At 37.8% G+C, this 19,409-nt stretch overlaps 1 protein-coding gene across 8 annotated transcripts in view; it reads left to right on the top strand.

The window, feature by feature from the left end:
• GBF1 (golgi brefeldin A resistant guanine nucleotide exchange factor 1) overlaps positions 1-19,409 on the top strand; it is a 128,829-nt gene that overhangs the window by 25,005 nt on the left and 84,415 nt on the right. Inside the window, exon 1 of one of the 8 annotated variants that reach the window (XM_037001300.2) lies at positions 9,090-9,109. The exons of the other annotated variants lie outside the window; for them this stretch is intronic. The gene's annotated coding sequence lies outside the window, so the exon portion shown is untranslated. Of the gene's footprint in view, positions 1-9,089; positions 9,110-19,409 lie in introns of those variants that run through there. 8 annotated transcript variants of the gene reach the window in all.

Below are 19,409 nucleotides of genomic sequence, written 5' to 3'. Positions count from 1 at the left end.
TAATTTTGTATCCTGCCACTTTGCTGTATTCCAATATCAGTTCTAGTAGTTTTGGAATGGAGTCTTTAGGGTTTTTTATATACAATATCATGTCATCTGCAAATAGTGACAGTTTGACTTCTTCTTTGCCAATCTGGATTCCTTATATTTCTTTATTTTGTCTAATTGCTGTGGTATGACCTCCAGTACTATGTTGAATAACAGTGGGGAGAGTGGGCATCCCTGTCTTGTTCCCGATCTCAGAGGAAAAGCTTTCAGCTTCTTGCTGTTCAATATGATGTTGGCTGTGGGCTTATCATATATGGCCTTTATTATGTTGAGGTACTTGCCCTCTATGCCCATTTTGTTGAGAGTTTTTATCAGGAATGGATATTGAATTTTGTCGAATGCTTTTTCAGCATCTATGGAGATGATCATGTGGTTTTTGTCCTTCTTTTTGTTGATGTGGTGGATATGTTGATGGATTTTCGAATGTTGTACCATCCTTGCATCCCTGGGATGAATCCCACTTGGTCATGGTGTATGATCCTTTTGATGTATTTTTGAATTCGGTTTGCTAATATTTTCTTGAGTATTTTTGCATCTATGTTCATCAGGGATATTGGTCTGTAATTTTCTTTTTTGATGGGGTCTTTGCTTGGTTTTGGTATTAGGGTGATGTTGGGTTCATAGAATGAGTTTGGGAGTATTCCCTCCTCTTCTATTCTTTGGAAAACTTTAAAGAGAGTGGGTATTATGTCTTCTCTGTATGTCTGATAAAATTCCGAGGTAAATCCATCTGGCCCAGTGGTTTTGTTCTTGGGTTGTTTTTTGATTACCACTTCAATTTCTTTGCTGGTGTTTAGATTTTGGTCTGTTTAGATTTTGTATTTCTTCCTTGGTCAGTCTTGAAGGCTGTTTTTTTCTAGGAAGTTGTCCATTTCTTCTAGGTTTTCCAGCTTGTTAGCATACAGGTTTTCATAGTATTCTCTAATAATTCTTTGTATTTCTGTGGAGTCCGTTATGATTTTTCCTTTCTTGTTTCTGATTCTGTTGATGTGTGTTGATTCTATTTTTCTCTTAATAAGTCTGGCTAGAGGCTTCTCTATTTTGTTTATTTTCTCAAAGAATCAGCTCTTGGTTTCATTGATTTTTTTTCTATTGCTTTATTCGTCTCAATTTTATTTATTTCTTCTCTGATCTTTATTATGTCCCTGCTTCTGCTGCCTTTAGGCCTCATTTGTTCTTCTTTTTCCAATTTCAGTAATTGTGACATTAGACTACTCATTTGGGATTGTTCTTCCTTCTTTAAATAAGCCTGGATTGCTATATACTTTCCTCTTAAGACTGCTTTCACTGCGTCCCACAGAACTTCGGGCTTTGTGCTGTTGTCATTTGTTTCCATGTATTGCTTGATCTCTATTTTAATTTGGTTGTTGATCCATTGATTATTTAGGAGCATGTTGTTAAGCCTCCATGTGTTTGTGAGTCTTTTTACTTTCTTTGTACAATTTAGTTCTAGTTTTATACCGTTGTGTTGTGGTCTGAAAAGTTGGTTGGTAGAATTTCAATCTTTTTGATTTACTGAGTCTCTTTTTGTGGCCTAGTATGTCGTCTATTCTGGAGAATGTTCCATGTGCACTTGAGAAGAATGTGTATCCTCTTGCTTTGAATGTAGAGTTCTATAGATGTCTATTAGGTCCATCTGTTCTAGTGTGTTGTTTAGTGCCTCTGTGTCCTTACTTATTTTCTGTCTGGTGGATCTATCCTTTGGAGTGAGTGGTATGTTGAAGTCTCCTAAAATGAGTGCATTGCATTCTATTTCCTCCTTTAATTCTGTTAGTATTTGTTTCACATACGCTGGTGCTCCTGTGTTGGGTGCATACATATTTAGAATGGTTATATCCTCTTGTTGGACTGACCCCCTTATCATTATGTAATGTCCTTCTTTATCTCTTGTTACTTTCTTTGTTTTGAAGTCTATTTTGTCTGATACTAGTACTGCAACACCTGCTTTTTTCTCCTTGTTGTTTGCATGAAATATCTTTTTCCATCCCTTGACTTTTAGTCTGTGCATGTCTTTGGGTTTGAGGTGAGTCTCTTGTTAAGCAGCATATAGATGGTTCTTGCTTTTTTATCCATTCTTTTACTCTGTGTCTTTTGATTGGTGCATTTCAGTCCACTTACATTTAGGGTGATTATTGAAAGATATGTTCTTATTGCCATTGCAGGCTTTAGGTTCATGGTTGCCAAAGGTTTAAGGTTAGCTCCTTTATTGTCTTACTGTCTAACTTAACTCACTTATTGAGCTGTTATAAACACTGTCTGATGATTCTTTATTTCTCTCCCTTCTTATTCTTCCTCCTCCATTCTTTATATGTTGGGTGTTTTATTCTGTGCTCTTTTGTGTTTCCTTTGACTGCTTTTGTGGGTAGTTGATTTTATTTCTTGCCTTTAGTTAGTATTTGGTTGGTCTGCTTTCTTTGCTGTGATTTTATTTTCTCTGGTGACATTTATTTAGCCTTAGGAGTGCTCCCATCTGGTGCAGTCCCTCAAAAATACCCTGTAGAGGTGGTTTGTGGGAGGCAAATTCCCTCAACTTTGGTTGTCTGAGAATTGTTTAATCCCTCCTTCATTTTTAAATGATAGTCATGCTGGATACAGTATTCTTGGTTCAAGGCCCTTCTGTTTCATTGCATTAAATATATCATGCCATTCTCTTCTGGCCTGTAAGGTTTCTGTTGAGAAGTCTGATGATAGCCTGATGGGTTTTCCTTTGTAGGTGACCTTTTTCCTCTCTCTAGCTGCCTTTAATGCTCTGTTCTTGTCCTTGATCTTTGCCATTTTAATTATTATGTGTCTTGGTGTTGTCCTCCTTGGGTCCCTTCTCTTGGGAGCTCTGTGTACTTCTGTGGTCTGAGCGACTATTTCCTCCCCCAGTTTGGGGAAGTTTTCAGCAATTATTTCTTCAAAGACACTTTCTATCCCTTTTTCTCTCTCTTCTTCTTCTGGTACCCCTATAATGCGGATATTGTTCCTTTTGGATTGGTCACACAGTTCTCTTAATATTGTTTCATTCCTGAAGATCCTTTTATCTCTCTCTGCATCAGCTTCTATGCGTTCCTGTTCTCTGGTTTTTATTCTATCAATGGCCTCTTGCATCTCATCCATTCTGTTTATAAATCCTTCCAGAGATTGTTTCATTTCTGGAATCTCCCTCCCTACTTAGTCCGTTAGCTCTTTCATTTTTCTCTGCAGCTCCATCAGCATGGTTATGCCCTTTATTTTGAATTGTTTTTCAAGGAGATTGGTTAGGTCTATCTCTCCAAGCTCCTTCTCAGGGGTTGTCTCTGTGATTTTGGTCTGGATCAAATTTTTCTGCCTTTTCATGGTGATAGAGGTAGTTGTGGGGAGCTGGTGCATGTGTCAGCTGGGAGAATGTCCCTTTTTGCTAGTTTTTGGCCTTCCTCTCCTGGGAGAACAGTGACCCCTAGCGGCTTGTGCTGGGCAGTTGGGCCCAGACGGTGTCTCTGATTCTTGCCTGGCTGCTGTGAAGGAAGCTCCGCGTGTGGTTGCTGTGGGCGTGGCTACTCTCAGGCTGCTACTCCACTATGGCGGAGCCGTGTCGGAGGGCGAATGGGCAGGAGACTGTTTATCGCAGTGAGGGGCCTCAGAGCCACGCTGCCTCCCAGGGGGTTGGGGTGCCTGGAGTTCCCCAGGATTCCCAGCTGCTGTGCTGAGTGTCCCCGGATGCTTCCATCCAGCTGTGGGTTTCCTGTCCCTTTAAGACTTTCAAAAAGCCCTTGCTTTTCTTTGTCCCATGGGCGCTGGCTGTGGGGACCTGCTCTCAGGTTTTACTGGTCTGTTTCCCTAGTATCCAGCACACCATGCACTGTGTGTCTGTGCTTCTGGTGTTATTCTCTGGGGCTAGGTATTTAGCAGTCCTGGACTCCCTCTCCCTCCCTGCTCCTACTTCTCTCCTCCTGCCAGGAGCTGGGGTGAGGGGCGCTCGCGTCCTGCTGGGCCACAGCTTGTATCTTACCCCCTTCCTGAGGCCCTGGGTTCTCGCAGGTGTAGATATAGCCTGGCTGTTGTCCTGTATCTTCTGGTCTCTCTTTAGGGATAGTTGTATTTGTTGTATTTTCAAAAGTATATATGGTTTTGAGAGGAGATTTCCACTGCTCTCCTCACATCGCCATCTTGGCTTCTCCTCCTTGTTCATCTTATAACTGGAAATTTATAGTATTTGACCAACATCTCTTCATTTTCCCCACCTAGCCCCTTGGCAGACACCATTCTATTGTGTTTCTATGAATTTGGCTTTTCTTAGATTCAACATATAAGTGAGATTATAGATTATCTTTTTCTGTCTGACTTATTTCAATTAGCAAAATTTCCTCAGGGTCCATCCATAATTGTTGCAAATGGCAGGATTTCTTTTCTTTTATGGCCAAAGCAGTTTTTATATGATTGTTTCTGTCTGGATGATTCAGCTTTTGCAAAACAGAGATTAACTTGAGGCCATTTGGGTCATATCAGTTCTGGAGATTTGTATTAGAATTGTTAGAATAAGTATTCTTCTCCAAGGAAATAAGGATTGTGGATGTAATTGTGACTAGTCACTGTGAACCTTGTATCTTATTGCTTTCATGTGATACTAAGCTAACTGTTCAGGGAAAGGGGGATAGTACATCATGTTAGACTTGACCTGACCATTTGATGTCTTTTGGTATGTCTAGGAGGGCAGTCATTTGTATTGGGAAAAACTCCAAAGCAGCATCTTTTCCAGGAACTTTGCTCTTGGCAGAAATTCATTTATATAGTCAGTCAACAAATATTCCTTGAGCACTTAATGTGTACTAGACACTGAACTAGGTATTGGGGACCTTGTTTTAAAGGAAACTGATACAGTTCTTGTCCTCGTAAAGTTTATAGTCTAGTGGGCTGGTGATTTGAAAAATCTCTGGAATTTGAGTAGACAGCTGTTCACTGGTTTGAAGTCTGCCCAGATTCCACATGTGACCTTAGGAAATTGTTGTATGCCCTAATGTGCTGAAAGAGGTTCTAAGGTTCTCAGAAGAATAGCAGTAGTATTTGTCTGCATTGTCTGTCTACCCAGCCCTCTGCCCTAGCCCTGGCTGCCTTGCACTGACTGACTGCATGGCATTAATTGCTTTAGGGCCTTGGATGACTTAGGGCTTGATTAGTCCATTTATATCCATCTTTTATTAATCATTCTGTCCATCTCAGAGCTGAACTGACTAAAATTGTATTGTAGTGTAGGATAAGATATCAATGGCTGATTGCCTTTCTAATAAAATTCAGTTTCTAATAAAATTTTCTAATAAAATCAAGTTCTTAGGCTTGGGCTTCGGATATAACTGTTAGGATTTTGAAGTGTATGGGTACAAAACAAACATTTTAATAGCTATTTAGGGAAAGAGTGAAAAGGATAAGGGAAGTCCTTTTAGCATCACGTGAGGAAAGAAATATCAAAACCCATGTAACTTTGGGTAGGATTTGGCTTCAAATTAGTAAAACATTCCATCATATGTTTATCATTTGAATCCCAGAGAAAATACTCTTACTTAGTAGTAGCCCTTGGAAACCTTGGATTCTCAGAGATGCCCTTTAGAAATGCCCCTTTTCGTTAGGAAGAGTATTTCTAGGAGTTTCAAGGGTATAAAGAGATAGTGAAGCAATGAAGCAATTAAACAGGGGTCAAGATCTTCCTAAAAGAGAAAGTTGGGATGCATGTGGGAGTACAAATGTATTCTATAAAAAGAGTTGTGACGTATCATTTGCTTGATAGCTTATAGTGTTCTGAATTTAAAGTGTAGTTCTTTTCCTTTGCCTCTTTTATATGGATGAGTCTACCTCCAGGGGACATCATTAATACCTACTATAGCCAAATACTTTTTGTGACCAGACCATGGTGACTCTGGCAAAGGATCCTGGTTCCTTCTGGCCCAGGAAGACAAGTTCTTGGTTCAGCCCATCTGGACAGATGCATTGTGGGGAAAGTAGTCAAGGGAAAATGGATTTCTATTGCCAGAATCCAAATATGGCTCATTAATCCTCCCAAATGAGTCCAAGATTAGCATCTTAATCAGTCTTATTTCAGAGGATTTGAAGACTCATTCTGTTCTCTAGTTTCTCTATAAGGAAATAAATGAGCATTTGGTAGAACTCTTTGATATTCAGAGACTGGGAGATGAAGCTAGGGTCCTAAGTGGTCCTACGGAGGCAGCAGGCTCAAGAGTCAACAAAACTGGGTATTGTGCACGTAGTTAAGGAAGACAGAGTGGTACATTTTTATGCTGTTAATAGTCCTCCTCTAAAAGTTCCAAAGGGAAGGGAAAAGTTGGTTTGCTGCTCTACCAGAGGTTGTTTTAATGTTGTCTAGAATGTGAATTCATCCCTATTTCCTCTTTACCTAATTGGTATCAGGACATTTAATCAGGTCAACTGATAGTGAAATTAAAAAAATTTTTATTTTGAAATAATTTCAAACTTAACAGAAACAGTGCATAACAAAGAATTATACAGAGGGCTCTTATATTCCCTTTTGCTACTTGTTTTTATTCTCTTTCTCTCCACACACACATACATATGTAGATAACATTTTTTCTAAAACACTTGAAAGTAGGTTATATACCTTTTATCCCTTAATACTTCAATGTGTATTTCCTAAGAACAAGGATATTCTCTGACAAAATCTTTAGTACAGTTATCAAATTGAAGAAATTTAAATTGATACAGTACTGTATTATTCATATTCCAATTTTGTCAATTGTCTCAATAATGAACTTTTTTTCCCCCTTCAATCAAGGATTATGTATTGCATTTAGTTGTCATGTTTGTTTAGTCTCCTTTAATCTGGAACAGTTCTTCAGCCCTTCCTTATCCTTCATGACATTGACATTTTTTTATGAGTACAGGCCAGTTTTTTCTTTCTTTTGGAGAATGTTCCTCATTTTGGGTTTGTCTGATGTTTTTTCATGATTAGATTCAGGTTATGTGTGTCTGGCGTGAATCTACATGCCACAACTGATAATAGTCCTTTTAGGGATGTCATATATGAAAGTACCCCTCATTAGTGATATTAATTTTGGTCACCTGGTGAAGGTGCTACTTTATTTCTCCATTGGATGATACTATTTTCCCCTTAACTTATAAGCAGTCTGTGGGGAGACACTGAAAGACAGTATTTTGCTTCTCATTAAACTCACCCCCTGCCCATGATTTATTATGCAATGATGATTTGTGCCTGAATCAGGTTGCAGTGATGGTGATTTTGAGTGGTTAATTAAAATACCTGTTCTTAAAGGACTTGTTCTTAGGTGTGGATATGAACTATCTTTCTAGCTTGTGTTATTAAGAATTTCTCTTCTTATTAAGAAACACAACTTCATGCCCCTAAAGGTCTATATATCTTTATGGCTTTGGAGATGCTTTTTAAAAAATATCTAGTAACTAAAAAGAATTTTGAAAATTGGAAAAATGTTTATCTTGATGAGGTTTGGGGCTTGATAATTGCCTAGAATATGACATCACCCAGTGGAATTTGTTCTCCACTCAACCAGCAGAATAAATGCATCTCCTCTAAGCTGGACTGGGAACAGTCATGTGATTCCCTGTTCTTTTTTTTCCTTTCCCCCTCCTTTTAATAAGTGGGATAGCAATATGAATTCATCATAATATTTTAACTTCTATTCTCAAGTCTATTTTAAAAGCTCGATCAGGCTTATTAAGAGCTTCTACTTTAGCTTTCTAAAATCTGTAAAGTTTGGAAATGCCTATTGTCCAGGAAGAGAGGAAAAGTTAGAAAAGCTTTTCCCCATTTTTATTTATTCTCACTCTTTTCTCTCCTTGCCTTTTTTCTCTGCATTTTTCCTTTTGCCTCCACTTTCCTTTGAAGGATCTGATCATTATGCATGACTGAGCCTCCTTAAGAAAAGAAAAGACAGAGAGAGAAAGAGGTAATGGTTCTTGAGTCTCAGGTTCTTTGTTATTACTACTGTGAAGAGTAGGCTAATGATAATGATAAGACATTACTAATGAAAGCCTATCAGCTATCAGTTATGTTTTGTTAAGGGAACCGTGCCTGTGATAAATCAAAAAAGAAAAGTAGGGAATGAAAAAAAAGCAACAAAGTTATGATTCTGTAACATAATTACTACGTTGATAGCACTAGAAGGGATGAGAATTTAATAATATCGGTAACTGTTGAACAACTGTGTTATATATTTGAAAACAACATAAGATTTTATATCAGTGATACTTCAATTTAAAAAAAGGCAACTAAAGAGGCAGAAAGTAAGGAGAAATGAGCAGAAAGGAGCAGAAGAAGAGGACTTGGAACTGGGGGTACAGGAATGGGAGGGAAGGACCAAGAGTACAGAGCTCCTAAAATAGGAAAATGGGAGCCAGCTCTAGCATTTGCCTTTACCCAGCCAGTGTTTGGGTGTTCCCCTTTAATTAGAATATGACAAAGAGGTGGGGTGAATGAAATGGTCCCATCCTTGACTCCTTGGATCCTTCTGCCCAGAACTGAAAGGTTTAGCCTGTAAAAAGGTGACTTGGTAGCCTGATCCTAGTAGGTTGGGGTTGAAGAAGCTATTAAATTGTGCTTTGGGGGCAGCTAGCATTTACAGAGTTATTTTTAACCTCCCGTTTCAATCTCTTCATTGTTCAGGCTTCTCCATTGGCTACCATGATAGCAGTCAAAATTAGCAACTATATAAAATGAAGTACCTCTTGTCTCCCCAGTCACTTCCAAAATAAACAGGGAGTAATACTGTCCATATTTTGTCTCACTTACTCTGAAGGCTACCGATAGAGGAAGCATGGATTAGTGTGTAGTGATTTCTAGGCTCTGCCCTCTGGACAGATTCCCCTCTGAGTGCTGTGGCTGAGTGACAGGACCATGTGGCAGGAGTACAGCTGGAAGTATATCATCGGCAGATTTGGGTTGGGTAAATATAGCAGGAGCAGGATGTCAGTGTGGGAGATGGATTGTTCTGGGAAAGGAAGTGTTGTCTTTCGTCTGAGAAACAATTTCCTGCACTTCTGAGACTCTTGCTTTCTTCTTTTTTTTTCTTTCAGGGCTGAACAGGAGTTGGCAGAGGTAGGGTACACTTGCCATATTCTATCTCTGGGTGTCTGGCTGTTCCTATGTTTGAAGTTGGGAGTAGAAATCATATCTATTTTAGCCAGTTAGGAAAAGCACCTAATAAATAGCCATGCTCATGCCTTATGGTTCACTTTCTGTAGTCTTAAATTGAAGCACATATCTTCATAGAGCCTCTTTTTAAAAAGGAACCATTCATTTAGTAAAAGAGACAGGTTGAGAGACAAAAATAATTATACAAAGAAAATCAACTCTATTGAAAGTCAGACATGAAGCACCAGCTGGCAGGAAACAGCTGGGGAGTTTCTGGGGGCTAGACTCTTCCACACCAGAACTTAACTCTTTAAGCCACCTCTGTTATCAGAACAATTTAAGATGGCTGCCTGCATATCAACAATCTATATAAGACTATATCTACTAAATTATATGATATTTTACAATATTGACTAGAACTTTATAGATTATAGAGTGCTTTTGCATATTTTCTTTTTAAAATAGACTTTTAGTTTTAGAAGAGATTAAGATTTATAGAGAAGTTGTAAAGAAGGTCCCATATATCCCCACACCTATTCCCCTATTAATAACATCATACATTAGTATGGATTCCCTTGTCATAATTAATGAACCAATATTGATATATTGTATTATTAAAGTCCATACTTTATTCACATTTCCCGGGTTTTACCTAATGGCCTTTTCTGCCAGGATCCCATATTATATTTAGTTATCATGTCTTAGGCTCCTTTCCCATGTAACTTCTTAACAACCTACAAAATAGACTGGGCCTTTACTGGCACCCCCACCTTTTATAGATAAAACTCAGGCTCCAGAAAGGTTGAGTAACATGTTCAAGGTTACATAGTTAGTAAACTTTTCTGTTAAAATGAAATTACGATTTGGAAAAAAGTCAATAAGGTAACTATTTGCTTTTTTTGAGAGGGCATCTCTCATATTTATTGATCAAATGGTTGTTAACAACAATAAAATTCTGTATAGGGGACTCAGTGCACAATCATTAATCAACCCCAAGCCTAGTTCTCAACAGTCTCCAATCTTCTGAAGCATAACGAACAGGTTCTTACATGGTGAACAAATTCTTACATAGTGAATAAGTTCTTACATGGTGAACAGTGCAAGGGCAGTCATCACAGAAACTTTCAGTTTTGATCATGCATTATGAACTATAAACAATCAGGTCAAATATGAATATTCGTTTGATTTTTATACTTGATTTATATGTGAATCCCACATTTCTCCCTTATTATTGTTATTGTTGTTATTATTATTATTATTATTATTTTTAATAAAATGCTGAAGTGGTAGGTAGATGCAAGATAAAGGTACAAAACATAGTTTAGTGCTGTAAGAGGGCAAATGTAGATGATCAGGTCTGTGCCTATAGACTAAGTATTAATCCAAGCTAGACAAGGGCAACAAAACATCCATGGATGCAGAAGATTTCTCTCAAAACAGGGGGGTGGGGTTCTAAGCCTCACCTCTGCTGATCCCCAATTTCTCACCTGATGGCCCCCCTGCGACTGTACCTGTCTTAGGTTGTTCCTCCCTTGAGGAATCTTACCCGTCTCTGGCTCTATTTGCTTTTTATATGGATAAGAACTGAACTATAGCAAATTTCAAGTGGGCCATTTGCAGAAGAGACAGAGGTCAATATAGCTTACTCATTTCTAGACTTTCTGTCTTGCCTGGAAACAAATTAACATCATTATTTTAATCACAATTCCATGGAGAACACCTTTTTTCTTTGTGATTCTGCTATGTCAAAGGAGCTGATCTCAGAGAATCCTGGGCTGCCTGTCCAGTCAACCTTGTTCTCTAGCAACTTCAGACTGTTCACTGCTCTCTATTATTAGACACCCAAGTTCAATAGGAAGGCCCACTGAAAGCATGACATCCACACTGACACAACCAGGCTGTTTCTGGCATGTGTGGAGATAGCTATCTGGGAATAAAGCACATGGGTTTTTTAGTTCCAGTGTCTAGCTGGGTAGACTGTAGTTCTGGTTTGGGGTTAGAAGATTCACAGAACTGTAGTACTGAGAGATAGTAGAAAAATGAAAAATCCAACAAGGCATGGCAATTATTGGCTCTGAATACTCTACCCAGAGGGATGAGTGAGGGGGAGAGTTAGAGGCAGTAAAGTATAGTACGTTTCCAGTGATACATGATACTGTTAAAATATCTCAGGGTGATGGAAACCATGGGGGCACAAACCATCAAATCTTAAGGGAGAGAATAACACTTCTTGCCTACAGAAGCAGTCATAACAATTGTACCTGGATCCTAAAAGGCAGCTTGTAAAGTGTTCCAATTTAAGCTGAGAGGGTAAGCAGTTTATTGATACCATTAGCAACCACTTTTATTAGAGCAGCTTTTTTTAATTAATGGAAAAAGAGATACTTCTCAGTTTATGCTTTTATGATATGTATCTGTAAGTGTAGAGGCAGGTTTGGGACCCACTGGTAATGAGTGACTGATGCTTTCTTTGTTAATTCTGAGGCTGCAAGAAGCCTGATTTTTTTCTCCAAAAACAAGGTGTAGAAATAGCAATGATGAAGAACTTCAGGAAGTTTGCCTATATTGTATATCTTCATGGTATCATGGAGTGGGCTGGGGACAGGGCAGATATTATAAACCAGCAATTATAGGAGTCTTTAAATTAAGGGAATGGATGACTGAGGCCTTCTGCCAGGTAGGTGGAAGATTATTGATGGGAGCAAAGATAACAACAGGTATATAACATCGAAGGATGGACCTCATACTCTGAAAAGGCTTTTGCTTCAACAGTTTGAAAGAGAAAATATGAAAGATAAAGTGACAGTATGAAAAATCACTATTTAAAGTACTTCTACAAAAAAATCCTGTCCACTGGTGAGATTTAAACTGTCCTTAGATAGGGCAGAAGACTAGGAGAGGATCTCTTGTTCAGAATGCAAGACAGGAGACAACGAAGTACCTGTATCCTCAGAGAACTCTGCTTTGAGCTGTGATGGACAAGGGGGAAATTCCTCATTGGTGGTCTTGTATAATGTGAGATTTTCATGTGGTTTCAGCAGATGTAGAATCTCTAAGGTGGAATTTGTGGCTAGCTGAAGAAAATTGGTTTTAGTAAGCTTCCAGTGGAAGTGCAAGACAGAGATGGCTCACTGATGTTTGCTTCAGAGCAACCAGTTTAGTTTGCTACCAAGTATACATCACTTTTGCAAGAATCCAAAATGATCCCTTTTGCCGGAAGTGGCCTGTCTCTATAAAAACTACAGAGGAGACACCATAGGCTTTAACTGGAACTTGCTAGTGGTTTCCCAGAAGGGAAGCTCATATCCTGTTAAAGCACTTTAGAAAAATAAAGTAGAATTAGAGATAAGAGAACCTTCTAATTTAATAATTAATTAATTAATCATTAAATGTACATCACAGTGGTTCAACTCTCCCCCTTCCCCCCCTCCCCCTTGGTAACCACTAGTCACTTCTCAGTGTCTGAGTCTAATGCTGTTTTGTTCCTTCTGTTTTGCTTTGTTTTTATATTCCACAAATAAGTGAAATCATATGGTATTTGTCTCTCTCCACCTGGCTTATTTCACTAAGCATAATACCCTCTAGCTTCATCCATGTTGTTGCTGTTGCAGAAGGCAGGATTTATTTTCTTTCTGTGGCTGAATAATATTCCATTGTGTATATGTACCACCTCTTCTTTATCCATTCATCTATTGAAGACACTTAGGTTGCTTCTATATCTTGGCTATTGCAAACAGTGCAGCAATAAACATAGGGGTGCATATATCTTTTTGAAACAGAGATTTTGTTTTCTTTGGGTAAATTCCTAGGAGTAGAATTCCTGGGACAAATGTATTTCTATTTTTAGTTTTTTGAGGGAACCTTCCTACTGCTTTCCACAGCAGTTGCAGCAATTTGCAGTCCCACCAACAGTGTAGGAGGGTTCCAGTTTCAGTGCAGAGATAAAAGAGTCTTTACTTTCATTTTCAAGATCTTTTTTTAAAAATTGAGATAAAATTCATGTAACATAAAATTAACCATTTTAAAGGGAACAAAGTCAGTGACATTTAGTACATTCATAATGTTGTGCAACCACCACCTCTGTCTAGTTCCAAAAGATTTTGTCAACCTAAAAAGAAACTCAGTAACCATTAAGTAGTTGCTTTTCCCTCCACCCCTGGCAACTGCTAATCTGCATTCTTCTCTATGGATTTACCTATTCTGGATATTTAATATAAATAGAATCATATAGTATGTGACCTTTTTTATCTGACTTCTTTCATGTAGCATAGTATTTTCAAGGTTCATTCATGGTGTAGCAAGAATCAGTACCTATTCATCTTTATGGCTGAATAATATTCCATTGTATGAACCATAGTGTATTTATCCATTCATCCATTGATGGATATTTGGAATTGTTTCCATCTTTTGGCTATTGTGAATAGTGCTGCTGGGAATATGTGTGTTTTCACTTCTTTTGAACTATATACATAGCAGTGGAATTACTGGGTCACATGGTAACTCTATGTTTCACTTTTTGAGGAACTGCCAAACTGTTTTCCACAGTGGCTGAACCATTTTGCAGTCCCAGCAGCAATATGTGAGGGTTCCAGTTTTTATACATCCTCACTATCAACTTGAAATTTTCCAGTTCTCTTATTATAGCTTCAGAATCTTTTGAAACTGGATAGGACTTTGATGATAAAACTCCTTCCAGTCCTTATGGATCTCCTGGCATATTTGTATTGAAGTAGCTAGATAACTCTTCTGGGTCAAGTAAGGCATTGAGGTGCTAGCTTTTGTGCTAAAGGATGACTTTCTTCCAAAATCGGTAGTAAACATAGTGATCACAGCTGATGGGGTTGATCACAGCTTATACAGGGTTGAAATCTGACTTGCCAAAAAGAAAGTGTCAATTACACTTTGAGTTTTGAGAGTAGACAGCTGTATTTCTGGTTTCATCTTCCATCAAAATCCTGGACCAGGTAGTGAACTGGGTTTTGCTGACTATCCAGGAGGCTCAGTTTGCTTACAGATTGCCAGCTTATTTTTCTGCTTGCTGAATAACCTTCTAGGGAAGGGGTTAGCTCAAATTCCAGTTGAGTGGCTGGTTCTTCTTAAGCTACTATATAAACCTATTTCAGTTGTTACTCCATTACTACTTATTTGAGATTACATACAAGTATTAGAACTGTAATGTTCTCAATCCTTTGCTATGGTAGGTTGGTTTCTTAGATGCCTTCTGTACCAAATTATTGAGTTCCTAAATGTGTTTTTCTTATCTTCTCTTTTTTAGACCGTCAATTTCTACTTCTTGTGTTTATATATTTTATGATTTGTCTAATAGTAGTGACTATGGTTAATGTTTTATGTGTCTTAACTAAATTTATTTTTCTTTTAATGAAAATTACATTCTTATGGAAGGAAAAAATTGATGCGTGGGTCTCAGATACTTGAGCTTCTAGTTCTCTGTTTTCTTTATAAATATACCTTAATTTTTTTCTTAACAATGCTTTCTCTAGTTTATGTGTTGGGTGGTAGCTTTTTCTAACTTTCAGAAAAAATTTTTTTTGCTGCCATAATGTGTTTGCTATGTTTTTCCCTTGTAATATTTAAATCAGAATACATTTCAGTGTTTATTGCTTACATTGGCTGCTCTTTAAAAAAATGAGTTTGGACCAGTTTTCAAAGTAAACAGAAAACTGTAGTCTCTCCTGCTCCTCTTTCCCACCCTCCAACACACAAGTGTTAGGTTTGCAAATGTATCCTAACCATTTGATCAAAGTCGGGATTTGAATAAGGCTTTATAGTCAGGTGTGGTTGAATGACAGGTATGTCTGGATTTGGTCTTGAGAGATTTGGGGATGTAAAAGTATGAGGGCTTTTTTCCTCTCTCTTCCAATAATGTACTGTGGTCTATAATAGGTTGAGTTGTAACATTCATTAAACCACTCCTCCCATTCCCTGTTTTCAAAGCTTATCAGGACAACTTTGATTTAGTTATTTGGAACCAAAAAGGCAGTTTGTGGAGCCTGGTCTGGAGCTATGGTGCAGTAATATATCAGAGATCAGACTTAGGTCCCACTAGGATTATTCTTTGGGATTTATTTGCCTGGAAGTACACACAAGAGCCAAATGGTATGTATGGAAAGCTTTGCTGCAATGCAAATTGGACACATTTTGTTGGGACCTGTAGGGGATTTTCACTGCTTCATAATTTTTCAAAGGTTTGTTATACATCAGACAGTCACTGCCTCTTCTTTAAATCTTTAAATCCCCCCTCTTTTTCCTGTTGTAAAGGTCAGATTTTTTTTGACAACTGTGTGCAGTAACAAGATTTGCTAAATCCCTTCATTTTTATTCATACAAATATCGGCATTCAGTGAGCATCAGTTATCCCAGCATTTAGAGGTAAGGAAAACTCAGGGAGAATCTTGAGAATCTCAGCTTACTGCCAGGCATGTATCTCTGGGGATAAGTTTGCTGCCTCAACTTTAACCCTTGACTGCTCTGATATGGGACAATAACCTCACAGTGTCTTGCATATGAAAACTATTCTTCACTAACCCATGTCTATGGCTATAGGATAGATAATGTAATTAGTAGGAAGGAACTGTGTTGGACTCTTCTGATGGAGCCTTTTTGACTGTGACAGTCCTTAGATTAGTGTTGAAAGAGAAGGACAATTAATTCCCTCCAATGGAACCCCTTCTTTAGCCTTATTTAACTTTTAGAGGTATCTTGAGCAGCAGCTACTTTTAATTTGAACATGCTTCTTTTCTTCACCTAGTAGATGAAACCATTATATTACCATATGGTACAATTCCCTATCAAATTTGTTTAGGTTGATGTTATGTTATCATGTTATCTATTGTTATATAGCACTTACCCTAAAACTTAGCAGTTTAAATATTTTTTATTATTTCACACAGTTCTGAGGGTCAGGAATCTGGGAACTGCTTACTAGTGGTTCTGACTTAGGGTGTCTCTAGATGGTAAACTAGGGCTGAAGTCATTTGAAGATTTGGCTGGGCTGTAGGATCATATCCAAGCTCACTCATGTGGCTCTTGGTAAGAAGCCTCAGTTTCTTGCAGACTGTTGTCCAGACCTCAGTACCTCACATCATAGGCCTATCCATGGGGCTGCTAGCTGGCTTCCCTAATTAGGCAAATGATTCAAGAGAGAGAGCAGAAACCACACTGTTTTTTCTAACTTAGTCTCAGAGGTAATGTACCATCACTTCTGCCATATTATATTGGTCACCCAGACCAGCCCTGATACAATCTGGAAGAGGATTGCACCAAAGTGTATAATCATTGTCATTGGGGAATGCCTTCGAATCTGGCCTTGCAAGAAATTAATTAGAAAATTTCAGATGTTCACTGGTACTTAAATATTGATTTTTTTTCCTCTTCTGAAAAATTGTATTCTACCCACTCAGCTCTCTCTCTCTGCATTTTCTTAAACTCTTTGTTTCCTGAAATTATCTAGGATGTATATGATAAATATATATGTGAATATTGCTTCAACAAGTGACTCTCCTCCGTTGCCATCTCAGTCTTAAGTACTAATAAAAACCCTCTTTTTCTAAAGCAAGCCATTAGTATGAGCCCTTTCCTGCTGCTTCTTCCTTCCCCTCCCTTTTCTCTTTCTTTCTTTCTTTTGAAGGGACATCTGTGGCAGCTGTTCTGTGCCAGTCAGAAAGGAGCCTGAAGGCACAGAGAATACAGTTAATAATTTTGTAACATCTTACTATGTTGATGGACAGTGACCACATTGGAGGGGGTGAGGACTTGATAATATGGGTAAATGTTGAACCACTGTGTTGTGTATTTGAAACCAACATAAGATCGTATATCAATGATACTTTAATTTAAAAAAAAACAAAGAGCCTGAAGAGTTATTTGCTATTCTTCACCTTTCCACTGTAGTCAAAGTGGTGAAGAATGCACAGGTTGACTGCAGCTAACCACACTGTCCTGCCTCTGGTAGCCATTCAAGCTGTGCTGCTACATTTATATCTTTCCCCCACCTTGGTAAATACCAAACTCTGTACCTGATAACAGAAATCTCTGTTGTGAAACTAACTTGTTCAGCACTTAGAGCGTTAAAATGGAGAATTAGTTACTTTCTCAAAAAATCCAGAGCATCTTTGGCTTCCCAGAAGATAGCCTGAAGCTGTGATTGAACTCTGGACTCATTTTCCTGTTGCTTTTAACTGGTCTAGTAAAAAATTGAACCTGGGAAAACCCACTGCATGCTTTTTTTGGCTTAGGCTGTACAGAACCAGAAAAGATCCAGAATTATGTTTAACACTGTAGCAAACAGTAACCAAAGTCACAAAGTAGGAAATAAGAACAAAAATCCTTTTCACTTATAAAATCACTACTTGCCTAACTCTCTGACCTCCTCTAATCCTTATCATTATATGCACATAATTTTAATAGTTTAATCAACATGCCATATGATTTTTGTTTCTTTTATTCATTTAGCTAATTTAACAGAATTTTCCATCCATTCTTCCATATATTTATCTTTAATGGCATTATAACAATACCTCAAATTAGGATGCCATAGTTTAGCTATTTTAAATTTTTTAATTTGTTATATATAATGAAACTTTAATCATCTGTACTGGTAACATTGCTTTCATTCTAATTATTTTCGTGAAATAATAGTCCCATTAGAAGGGCTTTTATAGCTGTGCTATGTCCTATATTGAATTTTCTAACTTCTTTTTATTTTTGCCAATTTCATTGACAAGCTGATACTTTATAATTTGTTTTACATTTCTTTACTTACTAGCATATTCTCAAGTGTTTTACTGTAGATTTTTTCCTGGGTGAATTATCTGTTCTTCCTCTTGGCCACTTATTTGACAGAAATTGAGTAGTGTCCTTTCAGATTTGTATTAGCTCCTTTAATATCTGGATCATGCTTTTTTATCTTTTCATATTTATTACCAGTATCTTTTTCCTCCTATTACTGTGGGCTATTTGGAACCTAGGTAGGTGGTGGTATTTTTGATCCTTACAGAAAGGTGCTTAAGCATCAACTAGTTGATTTGCATTTGAAGTGTAGAAATTAGAGGTCCTGTGAGAGCCTTTGGCTCAGTGTGCATGCAAGCCTCCTCCCTGTGCTGGCAGTCCAAGGTGTAAAGGAGGGGAGTTAAGGACAAGGCTGACACCAGACCTATAAATAACGTAAGGTTTAGCTTTGTACTTTGAAATAGGAGTTAGGTCACTTTTATTGTCTTCCCCAAGTTATTTACTTGTTGGCCATGAAGAAGAGGCATTGGGATTTTTGGGGAAAATGTTACTGTTTGCAGCTTGCAGAAAAGTGAAAAATGCCGATACTGGTCAGCTCTACCTCTTGTTTTCTCATTTCTCTTAGAGTAAGGTGACTGAGTGAAAAGTGTGGGCTTGGGGGTTTATTTAACTAGACATGATATCCAGCTTCCTAAGTAAGAAAGTGGAATTCTAAACAGTGAAAGGCCCTGTATACCTTTGCCATGGCACCCTGCCTAGAACAGATTGACCATACGGAAGGGAAGCTGGTAACCCAGCATGTGTCATTCTCCTTTTCATCTCTATTATAAACTGCATGCCCAGTCATTCTCATTGGTTTCTCTGAAGAGAGGTAGAGGCTCAGGCTCTTAGAATTTTTCTAAGGTCCTATTTCTAGTATTCTTTCTGGGTTCTGTTTTCTTCTCTAAAATGAGAAAAGTGGACCAAATGATCTCAAATGTCCTTTCAGTCCTAAGATTCTTTGGGTCCATTGGCCTCACACACAAGCTTTGAAATCCTTTCAGAGGGATTCTATGCTATATGAATGTCATTACACTTTATTTGTAATGAAAATTTTAATGTTGGACTATTACAGAAGGTAATTTAAAGAAGAAAATATACACAATCTTTGTTTCTATCCTTTCTGATGTAGTCTAGCTTTACAATTTCCCTTTTTTCTTTTTGTTGTCCAGTTAGGTCACTTTTCAGATGAACTGTGCTTCAGACGCCTTGTATAATTTTATAATGGTCAGTTAGTTCCAAGTGAATAATTCTCAGATCTTAAAATTTTCTTTAAAAATACCTCTTAAAATTTTAAATAATTCTTGAAAATGGATTAATATTACATGAATGTCAAGTGAACATGTTCTGTTAGATTTTGAAAGTTTTGCATTAAAATACACCTTATATTAATAGATATGAAGATGTGTAAGTATATATGCCTCACAACAATCCTGTGAAGTAGACATGAGGATGTGAAATAACAGTCCCCAGTACC

This window comes from Manis javanica, chromosome 7, assembly GCF_040802235.1.
Source record: "Manis javanica isolate MJ-LG chromosome 7, MJ_LKY, whole genome shotgun sequence".
NCBI classification, from domain to species: domain Eukaryota; kingdom Metazoa; phylum Chordata; class Mammalia; order Pholidota; family Manidae; genus Manis; species Manis javanica.
This window is presented reverse-complemented; position numbering and strand designations above follow the sequence as displayed.